Raw genomic sequence first — 17,696 nt, forward strand, 5'->3', positions numbered from 1 at the left:
TCTTCCTGCGTAAGGGAGCAGTTGCCTCATTATTCTTTTACTCAACAAACACTTGAAGAACTTACTATGTACTACTATGTATTACACTGCTAATAATAATGAGGAAATCAGTGGTGAACAAATTAATCAAGATCCCTACCCTTACCAAGTTTATAGTCTTACAGATTAGGTTAAAACTAACCATTTCTATTGATATGAAATTATAGACTGTGAAAAAATGCTCTGGAGGAAAATGCAAGGTATTCTATGAGAGCATACACCAGGGGGACCCAATCATGTCTGGAATATCAGAAAATGTTCTTCTGAGGGAATGTCAATTTAGCTGATCTGAAAAGGAACTAGAGGTGAAGAATCTCCTAACAGAAAACAAACAAACAAACAAACAAAAACAAAACAAAACCCTCAGTAGCCCTAAGCTGGGAAGGGAGTGTACCATGTGTGAGAAACTGAAGGAGGCCAGTGGGTCTGCTCTGCAGAAGGCAGGGGAGAAGGATAAGGGAGATCATATGGAGCCTTGCAGGCCAAGCCGTAGATTTTGGTCCTCAGCACAAGGAAAAGCCATTGACAGTTTCCCATTAAAGAAGACCTATGATCAGATGTGCAGGTTTAAAATCTTTGTCAAGTACAGAGCACTGACTGGAGCAACTCCTTGGAAAGACTCTCAATTGGGAGGATATTCCAGAATCCAGGCTTTCCTGTACTGGTCCAGGATACATGGTGATGGAGATAAAGAGAAGCTGACAGATCAACAATATTTTAGGAGGCAAAATCCACCCAAGATACCAAAGATAAATGATAGGAAAGGTGACCATTGGTCTCTAACACAACAGGATGCCTAGTCGTATCATTTGTGTAATAAGCAAGTTTGGATGGGTAGAGAAGCGTTCAGTTTGGCAGCGGATAATCTAAAGGGCAGAGCAGCGCATTTTTATTTTAATGATTAAATTTGTGTGATTGGTATCATGAAATAAGAGGCCCAATCAAGGATACTTAAATCAAACTGGGGACGAGAGGGGAGATTCTTTGACTTTTTGGCATTTTTTGTTTCCTTCTAGTAACTTAAAAAAAAAAAAAAAAAAACTAATATAAAACAATGTATGTGTATTTTAACTAAGTTTAAAATTTTAAAACCTTATTAATGTAATGAAGTCACAAGATTTTAGGGGTGGAAAAGGTCATAGAAATGGTATAGAGATGACAAACTTTGTCCCCCGAAAGCTTGTGACTGGCCCCAAATGTGTAAATGAAAATGTTAGAAATCAGCCAGACTCATAGAGCTCACTGCAGCAGTGGCAGCAATGCTTTGTGCAGTATCAGGATAGTGTGGTTCCCAGCCAGCTCATCACCAGTATCACCTGGGGTTCAGGAGTTAGCGGGTGTGGTGAGGGGTGCATCTTTCACACACAGATACTGGGCCCCCTCCCTGCAGATACACATCCTAGCAATCTGGAAGGGGGCACCCAAGGTCATTTTAAAGTGTCTTTAAGGTGATTTGATGATAGGCCAGATTCAGGGCCCACTGTGTTGAATACCCCACAATACTATTCCTTAGATCATTTTATAAGATTTTTACATCGATATTTTAAAAACAAATTGTTTATTTTTCCCAATTAAATGTTTTCTGTTTAAAGGCAACTGAAACTGTTCATTATGAGAAGTATTCATCAGTGGTATGAATTCAAAGATTTTAAATTCAAGGTTTGACACAGAGGTGAATAAGAGGCTTTTCTATTTCTGGGGAGAAATTACTTATTTCCGGACACAAAAAGATCCAATATAAATACTTCCCTATTATGAAATAGAAATCCCTGGCTGTGCCAAGATTTTTCTGGAAATTTAGAATAGTTTGGTATTCCCTAAGAATAAAATGTCTGATTTAGGCATTTCACTTTGAGGGTTTTTTTAGAAAAAAAAAAATAGAAAGATGCAATTGGTCAAAATCCAGCCCGATTTATTCTTTGTGGATTTAAAAATGCTCAAAAGGAAAGAAAAGGGGAGATATTTCACATAAAAGTGGACATTTTTATTAAACAGCATTAATATCAGATTTTCCACAGAATACAAACAAGATAGCAAACTTGAAAAACTGAGCAAAATTTGATACTACCAATATAGTATAAAATAATCCCTTAAGTATTGAGAATCAATCTAGACTCTAGTGAACGGAAACACAGAGATCAAAGTAAGTGAAGCAATGATTAGGGACATAAAGGAAGGAAAGAGAGAGGTGCGGAGATGGTAGGTAGGGAACCAGCACATCTGGCTTTAGTAAAGAGATGAATATAGTGAGTTATTTTTTGTCTGACTGACCATTATGCCACAGAAACATGCAAATGCTTTTCTGGTTTCTTTCTTTTCAGATTCCATAGCACCTTTGTTTCTCTCTGTTCCTCCTCCTTCCTCTCTCTCTCTTTCTCTCTTGGTGGCCATTAACTACACTGACAGTTTGACAGGCTGAAATAAGGAAATAAAACACTTAAACATTGTTTCCTGATGTCTGCATTCATCTCTTCTGCCAAACACAGATATTGAGGAGATACTTCACTCCTCCTGTCAGCTCACTAAATTACACCCCAGCTCGCAGGCAACGCCATGCCCAGGCCTCTCAATCTCAGCGCACCTCGCTTACTACCAGAAGAATATGAAAGGACTTCATTCTTTTCACCCAAATCTTTTCTCAATACTGAATTTTCTTCATTAACAAATTGGTTTTTTGTGTAAAAGCTGATTACTTTCCCATTTTAAAAAAATCTCTGAATTTAATTGTATTTTGTAGGGTTTCCGAATACTTGGACTTAAGCAATGGCAAATGAATACTAAACCATCGGTTACATGTTGTATCTTTCTATGAACTAATGAAGAGTTCTGATGTTTTAAAACTAGACACTGACCATCCCAAACATTTACCCTTTTGACAGATCCAGTGGCAGAGAAAAAAGGCTGATCATGACACCCCAATGTGTACCATAAATAATAGATGCTTCTTTCATTCTTATTTGCATATGGCAAATAAAGTCAGACTTCTGCAGAGCAAACTTTGAATGTCTTACAAATAATAATTAACTTCTTCCAGAGAAGTTTGGTGTGGATTAAATTTTGAGAGACTAATAGGTAAGTGGGGCGTGCTGGGGAGAAATCATGACTTTCATTGGGTTATCTGCTTGTACTACCATTAACATGAAGGAGGAGAAACTTCGAGGTGAAATATTGTAGAAAACTTTTTAAGACAAGAGAAACAAGCCTTTAGGACTTCTTCCTTGCTGCATGCCTTCAACAGCATTTATTTAGTGCCTACTATATGCAGTGCATGAGTGTAGGTTCTGTGTGAAGACGCGAAGGAGAATCACGCGTGTATCCTGCCTGCCTCCTCAGCATCCTGCAGTCTAGAGAAGACGCCATCATCACAAGGAACTAGAATGCAAAGCAGGAGGTTCTAATGGAAGCACAGGGAAAATGCTACAGAAATCAAAAGGAGATAAGACTACTCCTACCCCACCAACCACAACTGAAATTGTATGCCTCGGCCAGGCTCAGTGGCTCACACCTGTAATCCTAGCACCTTGGGAGGCTGAGGCAGGTGGATTGCCTGAGTTCAGGAATTCATGACCAGCCTGGGCAACATGGTGAAACCCCGTCTCTACTAAAATACAAAATCTTAGCTGGGCGTGGTGGCATGTGCCTGTAATCCCAGCTACTCTGGAGGATGACAGGAGAATTGCTTGAACCTGGGAGGCAGAGGTTGCAGTGAGCCTAGATCATACGACTGCACTCCAGCCTGGGAGACAGAGCGAGACTCTAATCTCAAAAAAAAAAAAAAAAAAAGACTATTGAAATTGTATGCCTCAGTTTAGCCAAAACACCAAATTTTCTATATTTTAAGACTTACATACTTTATTATAATCCCTTGTTTTGGGTTACCTACCTCCTCTGTCTACCTATAAAGCCCATGCCTTGTCTACTTTGTTCATTATCATATTTTCAAGACTGGCACAGTGTGTGGCATGTAATGGGCATCCAATAAATATTTGTTGAATGGATGAGTGAGCTATTTTGCGATAATAAGAAGCAACTGAATCTGATTCTCTAGAGGATGACTTTCTGAGTTTCTATCTTCTTGAAAAGCACCAATAAAACAGATGGGAGGTTTGTGTAAAAATATGGGACACCTCAATAATTACAGATACTACATTTAATTAGCACAATTGCCAAAACATAGCCAGGATCGAAAGATTATTTTTATAAAAACATTGAGGATTTCCTTTTACCAATAAGAAGCCTTCTTTGCAATCCAATAATCATCAGTCATTACAGTATTAACCACAAAGGTGATGCACAGGAAAATTCTCTGAAGTGTTCCTTTCTCCTCTTTGTTTTGCATCTTTCCCAAGAAATAAAAATTAACTGTCAAAAAATTGTCCTTTCTCTATCTTCCAAGAATGGAAATTTAGTTATTGCTAATAAAAATTATCAGTGAAAGTAGAAGGTTACTACAGTAAAGATCACAAAGCAATAAATGGTGAGCCTAGGTCATGAATCAAATCCACTTGAAGAACAGTTCAACCAGATAGTTAATTACCTTTACGATCAACTATGTGCTAACTAAATCATTTTGCTTTGTCAAATATTATCTAAAATAATATGTGCTACTATTTATTAAGCATTTATTTACAGGCACTCTGGATAGGACTGCATACATGCTTCTTCACTAAAGTCTCATGATTACCTTAGAAAGGAGGTATATATCTATCCCCACTTCACAGATAAAGAAACTGAGGCATCAAAAGTATATCCTGGAAATTGAGGAATCCAAGTCCACCATGCTTTGAATCCCAGAAACATTTCTACTCCAACTATTCCATGCTAATCAGTACATAATGCAGTGACTACGTTTGCTTTGGCTTAAAATTCTCATATATTTCAAATCATATATTTCTTTTTTTTTTTTTTTTTTTTTTTTTTTTTTTTTTGGCGGAGTCTTGCTCTGTCGCCCAGGCGGGAGTGCAGTGCCCGGATCTCAGCTCGCTGCAAGCTCCGCCTCCCGGGTTCCCGCCATTCTCCTGCCTCAGCCTCCCAAGTAGCTGGGACTACAGGTGCCCGCCACCTCGCCCGGCTAGTTTTTTGTATTTTTAGTAGAGACGGGGTTTCACTGTGTTCGCCAGGATGGTCTCGATCTCCTGACCTTGTGATCCGCCCGTCTCGGCCTCCCAAAGTGCTAGGATTACAGGCTTGAGCCACCGCGCCCGGCCAAATCATATATTTCAAATTCTCATATATTTCAAGAAATTCTTCTTGGTAGTAGGGACAAATTTAAATTGAGCTTTTTCAGTCAGTATAATGTGCAAAATACAAACTTAGTTACCGGAGTTGAAAACGATATCATGTTATCCCATAAAAAAAGTATTAAGCAATCTGATTCAAAATATCACTTTGATTATGAGGCAGAGGATTACTCATGAGGTTCAGGCTGGGTGAGGGCCCTGATGCTCTGGTCTTGCTGTTGTCTGGTGGGTGCGTTAGGACACGCACCACAGGATAATTTTGACTAATTTCTCTACATACATCTTGCTCTTGCTTTCTCCCACTGTTCTCTCAGATGTCTTGGCCACATATTGTCTTTTGAAATGATTACAAGGGGCACTAAAGAAAATGGGCATGGAGGAAGACATTGTTCTTCTTGCTCCCCCTTAGCCATTCTTTTGGGATGAGATCTGAATAATTCAGACTCCAAAAACTGTACTCTTTCTATTGCAACATACTGCATTCCAATAATTTCTGGTTTTAAGAAGTCAAGAGAAACCCTGCTTTTCATGCTCTTGTGCTCTCTTCTAAATTTAATTAATACATATTTTACCAAGGGATAAAGAAGAAGGCGAAGATTTTTTGGCATCAGCTTCTAAGACATCCAAATGATTCTACACATATCCTACCTACTCTTGACCTGCAAAGACATTTGAATAGCCTTGCAAACAAAAATGCTTTCTCTTTTTACCACACTTACATCATTCCCTAATTCTGGGTTGAAAAATAGAATCTTCACTCACAACAACTAGATTTTTAGCTTATAATATGGGGAATAAAGGTCATAGACAGAAAATGAAGAGGATTCGTGGAACTGTATAAAGACAGGAAAAGGAAGAAAAGAAAAAGGATGGCAGGGAAGGAGGGAAGGGAGAAGCTGAATAAAATAAGGGAAGGAGACAGAATCTTTTTGTTTTATCCACAGTCTTTGGTAAAGTTAGTTAGAAGTTTGCTTTAAAACAAAATTGCCTCTTTCAGTACTCAGTGATATTTTATTTCTGTGTAACTTCCTTCTCAAATAGGTTAATTACAGAGGCAATTAGTCTAGCCACACACAGGATGTCACTATTCCCTTATATAAATAGAACCAGCACACATGTTTCAGGCAGAGAAAAATATCTGTAAAGACGAAATTTCAAAATGTTACGGAATTCTGTGCTGTGAGATGCACTTTTGCCCAGTTTGGGTGAAATTTTATGTTTTCATCATTCGTATTTATTGAATAGTCCTATGTTTTATTATTCTCATGGAAATTCTTTACGTGAACTAGGAAAATCAGCTCAAATTATAATAAAAAGTCCAAAAAGTAGAGGGATCATGGCACTAGGTAACTGAACAGGAGTAAGGCCTTGTTAGCAAGGCAAATAGGAAAAGGAGAGCTAGAACTGAAAAAGCTAATCTTATTATTAGTTTAAGCAAATGTACTGACCTATGCAGCCTCGAGGTTTTTTGTGTGAGTACTTCATTTTACATATCGAAAGTCTGGAAATTAGTAACTACTGTAGTTCTGAGATCCTAGTGGTTCATAGCGCAAGAGGCTTTTAAAGCCTCTTGCTTTAAAATTGGATATATGCATCTCTGGGTCGCAGGATCCAGACTCAGTGATACACATGGAATTCATAGGAAAACTTGTTAAATCACTAATAATGGCATCCATTTTCGCCTGAAACCCCTAACTACTGATTATTGTTTATACATTTATCAAAACTAAAATGATAAAGTGCTCTTCAAAAGAATAAATTGCTATATCTAGTACTAAATACATATTCATAGAGGGCACTCCGTCCTTCTTGATGGTAGCTACCCAGGATGACAAAATTGAAAGACGCTGATGACACACTAAACATCTATGGTTCATTAGCTCGCTTGTTTACTGTGGTTATAGTGAAAGCAAGGTCTTAGGTCAGCTCCTCATATCGACCAGCACATTCCTTTCTCTTCTGTGGCCATAGAATATTCCATGCAGTTTTGACTGGCTCTCTCAAAAAAAGTTTGCCATTGGTCACACTATGGCCTGAGAGAGGAAGATACATGACCATTACTACTATAAAAACAAGCGGATCCCATTTCCTGCTCAATGATGGCCCCAGTACATTCTTCTCATATATGAAGCACTGCATGTTGCTTATAAATCAACCTAGAAAAATGTGTGCTTGAGCCCTGAGATTACTCTGCCTGAGTGTGAATCCTGCCCTGCCTCTTACTAGCTATTGAACCATGGCAAGTTATTCAATTTCTCTCTGTCTCTATTTCCTCAGCTGAAAAAGTGGGTATAATAATAGTACCTGTTTCATAGGGGTACTGTAGGAGGCTTAAATTATATAATACAAGCAAAGCCCAAGAATAATTCCTGGCACAAAGAAAGTCCTCAGTAAATGACAGGTATTCTAAGTATTCTGCACTGAACAAACAGTGAACAGTGATGAGACTTTTTCAGATTTTATGTGTGTATGTGTGCACGTGTGCACGCACACATGCACATGTACATAAATCTACAGGTCTTGCATTTAAATTTAACCTCCTATAAGAAAAAGTGGAATTTTAAACGGTGGTTAAAATTGGCAGGACAAATGAACTGAGCCCTGTAAAGATCTCTATCAGCACTAGAATCTCCCCATAGTCTAGCCTGTCTGGTACAGCAGTCGCTCTGGGATTTCAGTTCAGGCTTACCTGAGTGTACAGCAGCAACAAGGTAGAATAGGCTTTCTTCTTTTACTCCAAGCATCCAGAGCTATGCTGATGACACAGGGATGGGCAGAGAATGGAGTGATCTCCCTTCCAGAAGATGAACAGTGCCACTGAGAACCTAAATAACTGTTTTATAAGAGATCATTGGCTTTACTGCTTCTGTGTGACCTTTCTGTCCTATTTCCTCTAGAGGGTTTGATGGTGGGTGGGTAAGTCAACTATGCAGCTAAGTGAGCTAGGCAAATAAGTGTTTTGACTACAGTGCCTACAAATATAGAGATATGTGCATATGCATATTCTTTCCCATGCATGCACCAGGATAGCTCCAGAGTATGACAATTAAAAGTATGTTACAGAAGTCATAAGGGGCACATTTTGGATATTTCCTTCAATATCACAGCCAAAAAACATAATGTTTGTTATTACAAGTCACACATATGGAGTGCTTTAAGTCCCATCATCTTTTCACTTGGGGATTTCCTGCTAAGACTTAGTCCTTTTGTGCAAGACAGTAACCTCTAGGTTTTAAAATTACTGATCTTGTATTTTCAGTCACTGTAACAGCCGATTTGGACTGACTTCATGGGTAACCAGATCAATTGTGTAGACATTAATACTTAAGAGGGCGTGGGGAGAGGGAATCAACTGGAACACTCAGCCTATAAAATGGACTATAAAATCACTATCAGAATAGATACTATAAACAAAATAGAATTCTTCACAGCCCAGTTCTCCCTTACACAAATTAGTGCATAGTACAACTCAAATCAGCCCTGATGTTAGGACTCTGTGATCAGGTAAGGAGTCGACACCAGGAAACTAATATTAACCTGGCTGGTCAGTTATAGGTGCTACCCCTTTCCCCTCTAACTCAATACTTTAGATGAGTTTGATATTTAACAATTAGTTGGATCTAAATGACCCATTATTCAGGGATTTTTCTCTCAAATTCTATAAGATCTCAGAAAGAAAATCACAGTAAGCTAAGAAACCACAGTAAAAAAAAAAAAAAAAAAAAAAAAAGGGAGGGCTATTAGCAGAACAGCATTATAGACATAATAAAGTGTCTTGATCCACCAGTAGAATTAAGTGATTTGCAAAACCCAATTCCTCAAATTCGTCATTCACAGAAATGCAAAAATCATGTAATCAAATATTATTTCTATCAGTGTATAAAAATATATGAAATATTTATTGATATTAAAACATTTATAATTATAGACCTATTAACTTTATCCTTAATGTTAAATAATGAAAAGCCACCTGTGAAATAACATCTAACTAAATTTTAATACATTGGTTTTACTAATGCTTTTTTCCTGTTTGCTCTGCTTTTTCCCCTTTTCTGTCTCACCAGACTCTTGGTTTTACTGGGCAAAAAAAAAAAAAATTAGTAATCATTTAGATTCATTTTTTGGCTACATATATTTAATAGTTTCACCTTCCCGTCTCTCTCTTCTTTCTGCCATCACTTCTGGAACACAGCCAGAAGCTATGCTGGAGCGGTGCCAGCATGTCCTGTTCTTTTGCAATTTGATTGCCTCTGTATACATCTCAGTTGGGCTTACCTAAGTCACCATTTACAATATTGAGTAGAAAGAGCAGGTTGAAATAGTCGGCATTTATAAGTCCACTGGTTACATGATACAAAATATATAGCCAAGTGTAGAATTTATAGCAATAACATTTATGTATCATGTTACTCCTAGGACAATCTAATTTATAAAGTGCCTATTGTGTATACATAAGGAATAATCATAAATCATTTACATTAAACAGTGTCAACTGTTTAACCCAACTTTCCCCCTAAATTCTGCAGACTGTGATTAATGAGGTTTTTTAAAGGAAGCACATGAAAAAAAAAATCAAGTATGATTCATCTTAGGTGAACAACATACCCATATATAGGAGCAGGTGTCTGTAGTATGATTTAGAATACCTATGGAACATCTCTGGAAAATATTAACTTCCTCTAGAGTAGAGAAATGTCCATGAAAGTGAGGTGGGAATGTGGCAAGAGCCCAAATCTGTCCCAACCTCAGGCTTTCTTTTATTTCCTTCTCAGGAAAGAATGGATTTAAAACAAACAAACAGAAAACCTTCAGGCCCTATTGGATCAGTTGTCTGACATGTTTTCATCTGCAGGCATTTTTAGAAAACCTGAGAAAGATTTTTTTAGATTAGCTTCTTTGTCTCTTTGACTTCTAGTTAGAGAAAAATCTCAATCAGTGACCGAAGCTTTCAAGAGTCCTAAAGTGAAACTCAAAATATGTATGTGAATTTTCTCCCTCTGTTCACTCCTTAGCTCATGTCCTATTCAGAGAGGCAATTGTCTTTAGTAATCTATGCTTTGGGGTCCTCAATGAAACTCATTCTTCTCCTTAAAAGGCCCTTAAAATTAATAGGAAATGTTTTTAAAATTCACATCTGTAAATGCATTTAAGTTTACCTGAAACTCACACCTACACAGCAAAATTGGACATCACATTACAAAAATATGGTTTGGATTTTTCTTACAGTATTTTGATCCTCTTTCTTCTGTCCTTAGAAAGGACTACAAGAATGACATAGTCTTCTTGCCTTAACGCTACAGCCTTAAAAATATCCACTGATTTGTGTCAGCCAAAACTGAAGAACAACTTAACACTTTTTCATATATATATATGAATAAATTTGTTCTTTATTCTTCATATAAGTGAGAAACTCGCTTTTCCTCCAAACTCTATTGATGACTGATATATTACTATGGAGAGAAGCAATTCCCTAGCTAGGTTAAAATTAAAACTGGAACTGAAAATCAAAGGAAGGAATGCATAGCAAGAAAATCTGTAAATCACTTTTCTGCAAATGAACTACCTGCTCTTTTCTACTCACAGAAAATTGACACTATGTAAAGATACGTTGTAATCTAGAAAGGAAAACAAAACAAAATCTATATACACACAGAATGATCAGAAATCCATGAACGTCTCAGTCAAAGCAAGAACTGGTGGCAAACAGAGGTTTGGGGAAAGAGTTTATTTTCCCAATAGCATGTTAATCTTCATAATCAGATACACTATGGCCTTTGTATAACTATTTTGAAAACTGATCATCCCCCATGATAGCTGTATTTCAGTGGCATTAATTGGTAGGGGGGAAATGATATATTTCTCTGCAACTTGGGTATAGTAAACTTGAGGAGGATTAACAACTCATTTTAGTAATAATGGAAGATTTTGGTTCAAAAGTTTATCCATTCATGAGGAACAGTGCTAAATTCACAGGGCTTTCATTTGTGCAAAGAGACAAAAGGTGACACACTGTACCTTCTTTAACAAATTTATTCCTTAAAAATATCTGGTAAACAAGGAATTTTTTTTCACATTTTTGAGTGATATTTTGAGTTGCTCAAGAGGAAAAACTGTTACGCTCAAGTGAAGCAACTTAAAACTCCAGGCTGACTCCTTCTTTCAAGAAACTAAGGAATCTATGGAACAATAAAGCATAATTGTGACTTCCATTTCAGTGAGAGCTACTCTTGTCCTCACCTTGTTAAAAGGTTAATTTCTTCCCAATTGCATAGAAAAATAAATAATCTCTATGTAGGCATTTAAAAAGTACCCATGTTTTCCTATGATTGACTTATATCTTCTATCAATTCTGTCTAAATTACTCAATTAAAAATAATTATTAAGAAAATAAGTGACTTCATCAACATGTTCCAAAATAAAATATGGACAAGAAGAAAAAAATCAGCTCTTCAACACAAAATTTGATATAATTATTGAAAATGATTTTATTTACAATTTACTTTAATAGACTTGATTACTACTTTTTTAACTGAAGTTGAAGAGATTTGGGATACAAAGGCTTCTATAACAATAAAAGCTATTGAATCAAAGAAAACTTCTTTTCCTAATATGTCTTTTTATGTTGCCAGTATAAAGTGCTTACCTTAAATAAAAGATTTGCCTAGTTTTTTAATACACCTCCAAGGCTGAACCACTCATTTCCACTTTAGTTAACAAAATTACGTAACTTGCTTTTATTCTTAATTTGGTATTATCATTTAAACTACTCGTTACATATTATCCTCATTTTGTCTCTTTATTCAGGAAATAGTCCCAGTAACAACTCATTATCCTGGATGGCTATGGTATCAATGCTATTTTTGTTTGTTCTAGAAGGCATAGATCCAATGTCACTATTCAAGTTTCTTATCCTAGAACCCACAGATTGCTAGCAAACCCAAAGGCTTCTAGAATGATATGCACATTTTCATGTATATGTGCCCATTGTGATTTTTCTGGCAGCAATCCATTTATTTTTTGCTACCTAGCATTAATGCAGCCTCTTTCAGTTAATAGTACCCTATTTCCTTCTGAGATACGAACCCAATGCCTAGTCTATGGAAAATTACAAAGGGGATTCTGCTCTCTGCTCCAAGAGAGGGGCACAGGATTATTCAGTGATCTAATCAGAACAAATTAGTACAACGACACTTTTTATAGGGCTTCTGAGAAAGGCATCTTCTCCTTTTCAGCTTGACCTGAAGCCTGAGAGGATGTTACAGCTGAAGCAATGCCCCTGCCACCATCTTACTACCAAATGAAGTCAGAAACTGAGGCTGTATTAGTGGACTCTGAGAGATGGAGAAAAACTGAATTCTGTTTACATTATTTTAATTCAGAAGTTAGCTCTGTGCCTGAATTTTTCATATGTTAGTAAAGCACATGCACACACATTCATACTATCCTACTCCATAATATTTGCATAGCTGACTCCTTCTTCAGTGTAACTATTACTGGCTATCTTTGACCTTTCCTATCAAATGTAAATTCCCTCTGTACTCTGTGCTCTTGACTGCCGTCCATCCTAGCTGTCTTTAATCTTAATACATATTATCAAAATCATATGCTGTATGCTGTTCATTAATTTGGTACAGAGGAATTTTGTCAGTTTTCCAGTCCTTTTCAATCAAATTTACACAATGCAGGATTATTTTCTAGTGGAGAAAAAGACAGAGAGAAAGGAAAGGGGTAGGGGAAGGAAAAAAGAAAGAAAAAAAAAAGGAAGAAAAATAGGCTTTAAAAACGGAGAGTTCAAATAGACAACCATGTAGTAAGTTTCATTCAATGGTGAAACAAATTGAGATTTTTGTTTAGACACATATAAGAAGATCAATTTTGCTAAATATCTTTAGCAGATATTAGCAGGAAATAATTTTTATGCATTCTGATCTCAATTGCCACCAGACTTAGCTGACATAATAACGGGGTCCCTAAAAGTAACTGCTGAGGTTTAGAAGCACTTGCCACTTCCTATGAGCTGGCTCTATAAATGCCAAGAGTGAGTATCTTAAATTAAATGAATAGATTAATAAACATCTTTGGAATATCCATCATTAAGGCTGATTTATGTTCTGTTGCCAGCAATAATTCAAAGAAATGCCACGCTATTCAAAAAATATTGCATGTTGTTCTACCACTTTGCCAATGTTATGACACCACTGTAAGTATGACAATATCTATATTCTTCTCAGTACTAACTATACACAAAAGCCAATAGATATTAAACCACTTTAAGTTTACATGGGCATCAGCACGGGAACCACTCATATTTATAACTCTGATGAATGGCCTTTCATTTGTAAATTTATGGTATATCCATAATTCCTTAGGAAACCAAGAGGTTCATTCAAAAAATTGCCACAACATTTATCTATGCAAAGATGATGGATATGGTTTATGTAATTAAATGCTTTTAAAAATTAAAATCATATTGCCAAGAAAAGAGACATGTTCTTTCCTGGTTTCCTCACATTTTAAAAATGATCGGAACTGCACTCTCAGCAGGTATGATTTCAATCTAAATAGTGTATTAACACTTATTAAATATATCTAAATTCATCCTTGTTAGAGTTGTGTAGCATTTTCTTGAACTAGCTTGAAATTAAGTTCAACTTATTTTTCTTATCTTATTTTCTAATTCTATCCCCCTGCAATAAGCTATAAAATATAGAAAGCAGCATTAGAATCTAATAGTTTTTGTTTATATTTACTGCATTTACTATATTTAGTTCTTCAAGACTATTCACGGCAACCTGCATGGTTTACTGTAAGAGAAACTATTATAAATTTTATTATGACTCAACATATATATTTTGGCAAAAATCAACATTAATTAAGAAAGGAAAGACATACTTTATCCCAGTATAGACTTTGCTCAATTGGAGGAACTGATGAAGTAGGAGAAGATGAAAAGATAGTAATTATGAATAAAGTAACCAATAAAAAGCAGAATAGTCAATATTATACGTGTGAAGAAGAAATGCACATTGTTGCTAATGTGTGATGTGCTTTGGTGGCATTTCTAGTCTACTTTCATTTGCCTTCGAGTACACACAAGTGTAGGAAGTTCAGACAAGTCTCAGTGGCTTTTTAAAATTTAATCTGCCCTGTTACTACAGAATCTACAAAAATTGAACTTGTTTTTAATAGATTTGGTTATATGAGCAACAATCTCCAAATTATCAACTTTTTTAGCATTAGTGCATTCAGTAAAAGGAAAAATTGTGCCAAATACTTGCAAAATTTATTTGCCAAATACTTTTTACATATTAGCTCTCTACACAATACTTAACACAAACATCCTATTAAAAATAACAAAATAAGCATTGTACATACCCCAGTAGGTCGCTAACTCCTCGTGGGCAGGAACATATTTTTCATCATCTTTGGGTCACCAATGGCCAGCACGGCACCTGGGATAAAACACACACCCCATAAAGGAGTTTCAGTTCATTAAATGGTACAGTGCTGATTGGATTCCATTTGGAAGGTATGAATACAATGAAGTAACCATCCATATATCAACCTTCTTCCTCTATATCCTACATTATTAAAGGAGCACTGCACATTCTTATAAATCTAAATGACAATTTTATTCTAAAAACTCAGTTCTTGAGAATAATTGCTTCTAAATGGTCATTCTATTACATATCATTATACTCTTTCAGTTTAGGTGGAAGCAACCCAGCGAAGTGTCTGAAATGTCCTTTGGAGTTAGGCCAACAGAGGTACAAACTCTGGTTCCACCACACTATGTATATAGTGTTGGATAAAATTACTTAATCTTGCTAAATCCAGCTGTCTGTAAACGAAGGGTAAGTGTAGTCTCTTTCTAATAATGTTGTTCAAAGGCTTAAAGGAAACAATGACTAGCATGCTGTCTGACACACAGTATACTGTCTTCATCTTCCCCCTTCACTCCTCATTAGTGGAGGAAAGAATTAACCTTGGCCAAAGAGATGGGCATTTGCCTTCAGCTACGATAACATGATCTCCTGAACTCAAAATGTCACAGGAATGTCTTTGTTTGGCTGAAGGCTTTGGCCACTGAACAGTCTAACAATGTGATTTACAATGGGTGGTTTGGGCCAAGCAGTATCAGTTTTGCCTCTCAGAGGGACCAGAAACTAAAACTATTAGCCCAACACCAACATTCAAAAGGGGTTGGAGACTAAAGGTCAGCCATGTAGGGGACAGTATGTAGTCAAGTCCCAGTAAAAACTCCAGACACCAAAGGCTCAAGTGAGCTCCCCTGGTTGGCATCGATGCCAGGAAAGTGACATATCCTGACTCCATGGTGAGGACAACAGAAGCTCTGTCTCTGATAATTCCCCAGACTCTACCTTACATATTTCTTCTCTTTTCTGATTTTAATCTGTATCCTTTTCTTAAACCATAACTGTGAGTATAACAGCTTTCAATGCATTCTGAGTCTTTCAAGCCAATTGTTGAAGCCAAGGATGGTTTTGGGAACCCCCTAAACCTGCAATTGATGTCAGAAGTGGGGATTATATTGTGCAGAGAACTGGCTTCCTCTAATCTTGACGCTAACTGTAGAGTTAGTTAAACTTGCCCACTTTCCTTCTTTAAATCTACAAAGTCCAAAAAGCTTTGAAAGCTAGCTTACTTCACCACTCAAGCGAACTGATTAACAAAGACTTCACTGTTAAAATTCACTTTGACTTGATATTTACATATAAATTACATCCCATTGCTTATTTTTTCTCACACAAACAGTAAAAGCCATTCCTTCCCTATTCCCAATAATAGATAAAGAAATTGTTTTGGGGTTTTTGTTTTGTTTTGGTAATGTGAACAGTAGTAACATTTAGAAATGAATGAATCACACAAGTGAAATTTCTAAAGATTATTAATAATAGATCTCTCAGGGTCAGATGTTAGCAAATAAACTTCATTAAAAGATGTACTGGTTTTGGTCAGGCACGATGGCTCATGCCTGTAATCCCAGCACTTTGGGAGGCCAAGGTAAGTGGATTGCTTGATTCCGGGAGTGTGAGACCAGCCTGGCCAACATGGTGAAAACCTGTCTCTACTAAAAATACAAAAATTAGCCAGGCATGGGGGCATGCGCCTGTAATCCCAGCTACTTGGGAGGCTGAGGTGGGAGAATCATTTGAACTCAGGAGGCAGAGGTTTCAGTGAGCCGAGATCGTTCCATTGTACTCCAGCCTGGATGACAGAGCAAGATTCTGTCAAAAGACAACGACAACAAAATGACTGGTTTTCTAACAAAATATTAGTTGAATCACATATTCCTTGTGCTTCTCCTAAGTGGTTTGGTGGTTCCCTGCAAGAGATTGCTTACAACCTTGTTAATTTTTTTAAACAAATAACAATTTGGTAGACAGAATAGTAAGACCATCCCAAAGATCCTACTGAAATGTTGAATATGCTCAGCATAATGCCCAGGAATGTGAATACAATGGATTTTATTCCATGAACAGGTTACATAACACAGGTGATTTTGAGTCAGATTATCTGCATGACCCTTACCTAATCGATTACATAAGTCTTTTACATTTTAGTCTAGAAATCAAAGAGAAGTCAAAGAGAACATGGAGATCTGAAGCACGAGAAGGATGTGGCACACCACTGATGTCTTCAGAATAGAAAGTACACATGGCAAGGAATATAGCAGCCTCTAGGGCCTATGGACAAGCCCTAGCTAACAGCCAGCAAGGAAGCAAGAACTTTAGTCCTAAAAACACAAAGAGCTGAATTCTGCCAAAAACAAGTATAAGTTCAGGAAACAGATTTTTCCACCCCAGGGCCACAGACAAAAACTCAGCCTAGACAACCTTGATTTTAGCCTCATGATACCCTGAACAGAAAACCCAGCCAGGCTGTGTTGGATTTCTAAGCTTCGGAACTGTGAGCCAATATATGGGCACTGTTTTAAGCCACTAAATTTGTGATAATTTGTTATACAGGATCACAGGCTTCTGCAAGTCTTATATTAACTTCTCTTTAGTCTTTCACCCTAAAAACAGGAGTCAGAGTCAGTTATGGGCTACATTTCCTTAACCATATAGAACCCCAGATTGCTATTCCTGCAACAGACAATTCTTGTACCCACTCTGAATAACCAATACAAAACAAGGTACTAAGTTGTATGTAAAGAGATCATTTGTGCCAGGCGTGGTGGCTCACGCCTGTAATCTCAACACTTCAGGAGGCCAAGGCAGGTGGATCACCTGAGATCAGGAGTTCGAGACCAGCCTGGCCAACATGGTGAAACCTCGTCTCTACTAAAAATATGAAAATTAGTTGGGCATGGTGGCACACGCCTATAGTTCCAGCTACTCATGAGGCTGAGGCAGGAGAATCACTTGAACCCAGAAGGCGGAGGTTTCAGTG

At 37.0% G+C, this 17,696-nt stretch overlaps 1 long non-coding RNA gene across 1 annotated transcript in view; it reads right to left on the bottom strand.

Moving 5' to 3' along the window:
• Nucleotides 1–17,696, bottom strand: part of LOC115900028 — a 303,884-nt gene that overhangs the window by 82,962 nt on the left and 203,226 nt on the right. Inside the window, exon 3 of the long non-coding RNA XR_004059713.1 lies at nucleotides 14,655–14,731. This is a non-coding gene — a long non-coding RNA (uncharacterized LOC115900028). The remainder of the gene's footprint in view (nucleotides 1–14,654; nucleotides 14,732–17,696) is intronic.

The sequence above is a fragment of the Rhinopithecus roxellana genome, chromosome 10 (assembly GCF_007565055.1).
Source record: "Rhinopithecus roxellana isolate Shanxi Qingling chromosome 10, ASM756505v1, whole genome shotgun sequence".
NCBI classification, from domain to species: Eukaryota; Metazoa; Chordata; class Mammalia; order Primates; family Cercopithecidae; genus Rhinopithecus; species Rhinopithecus roxellana.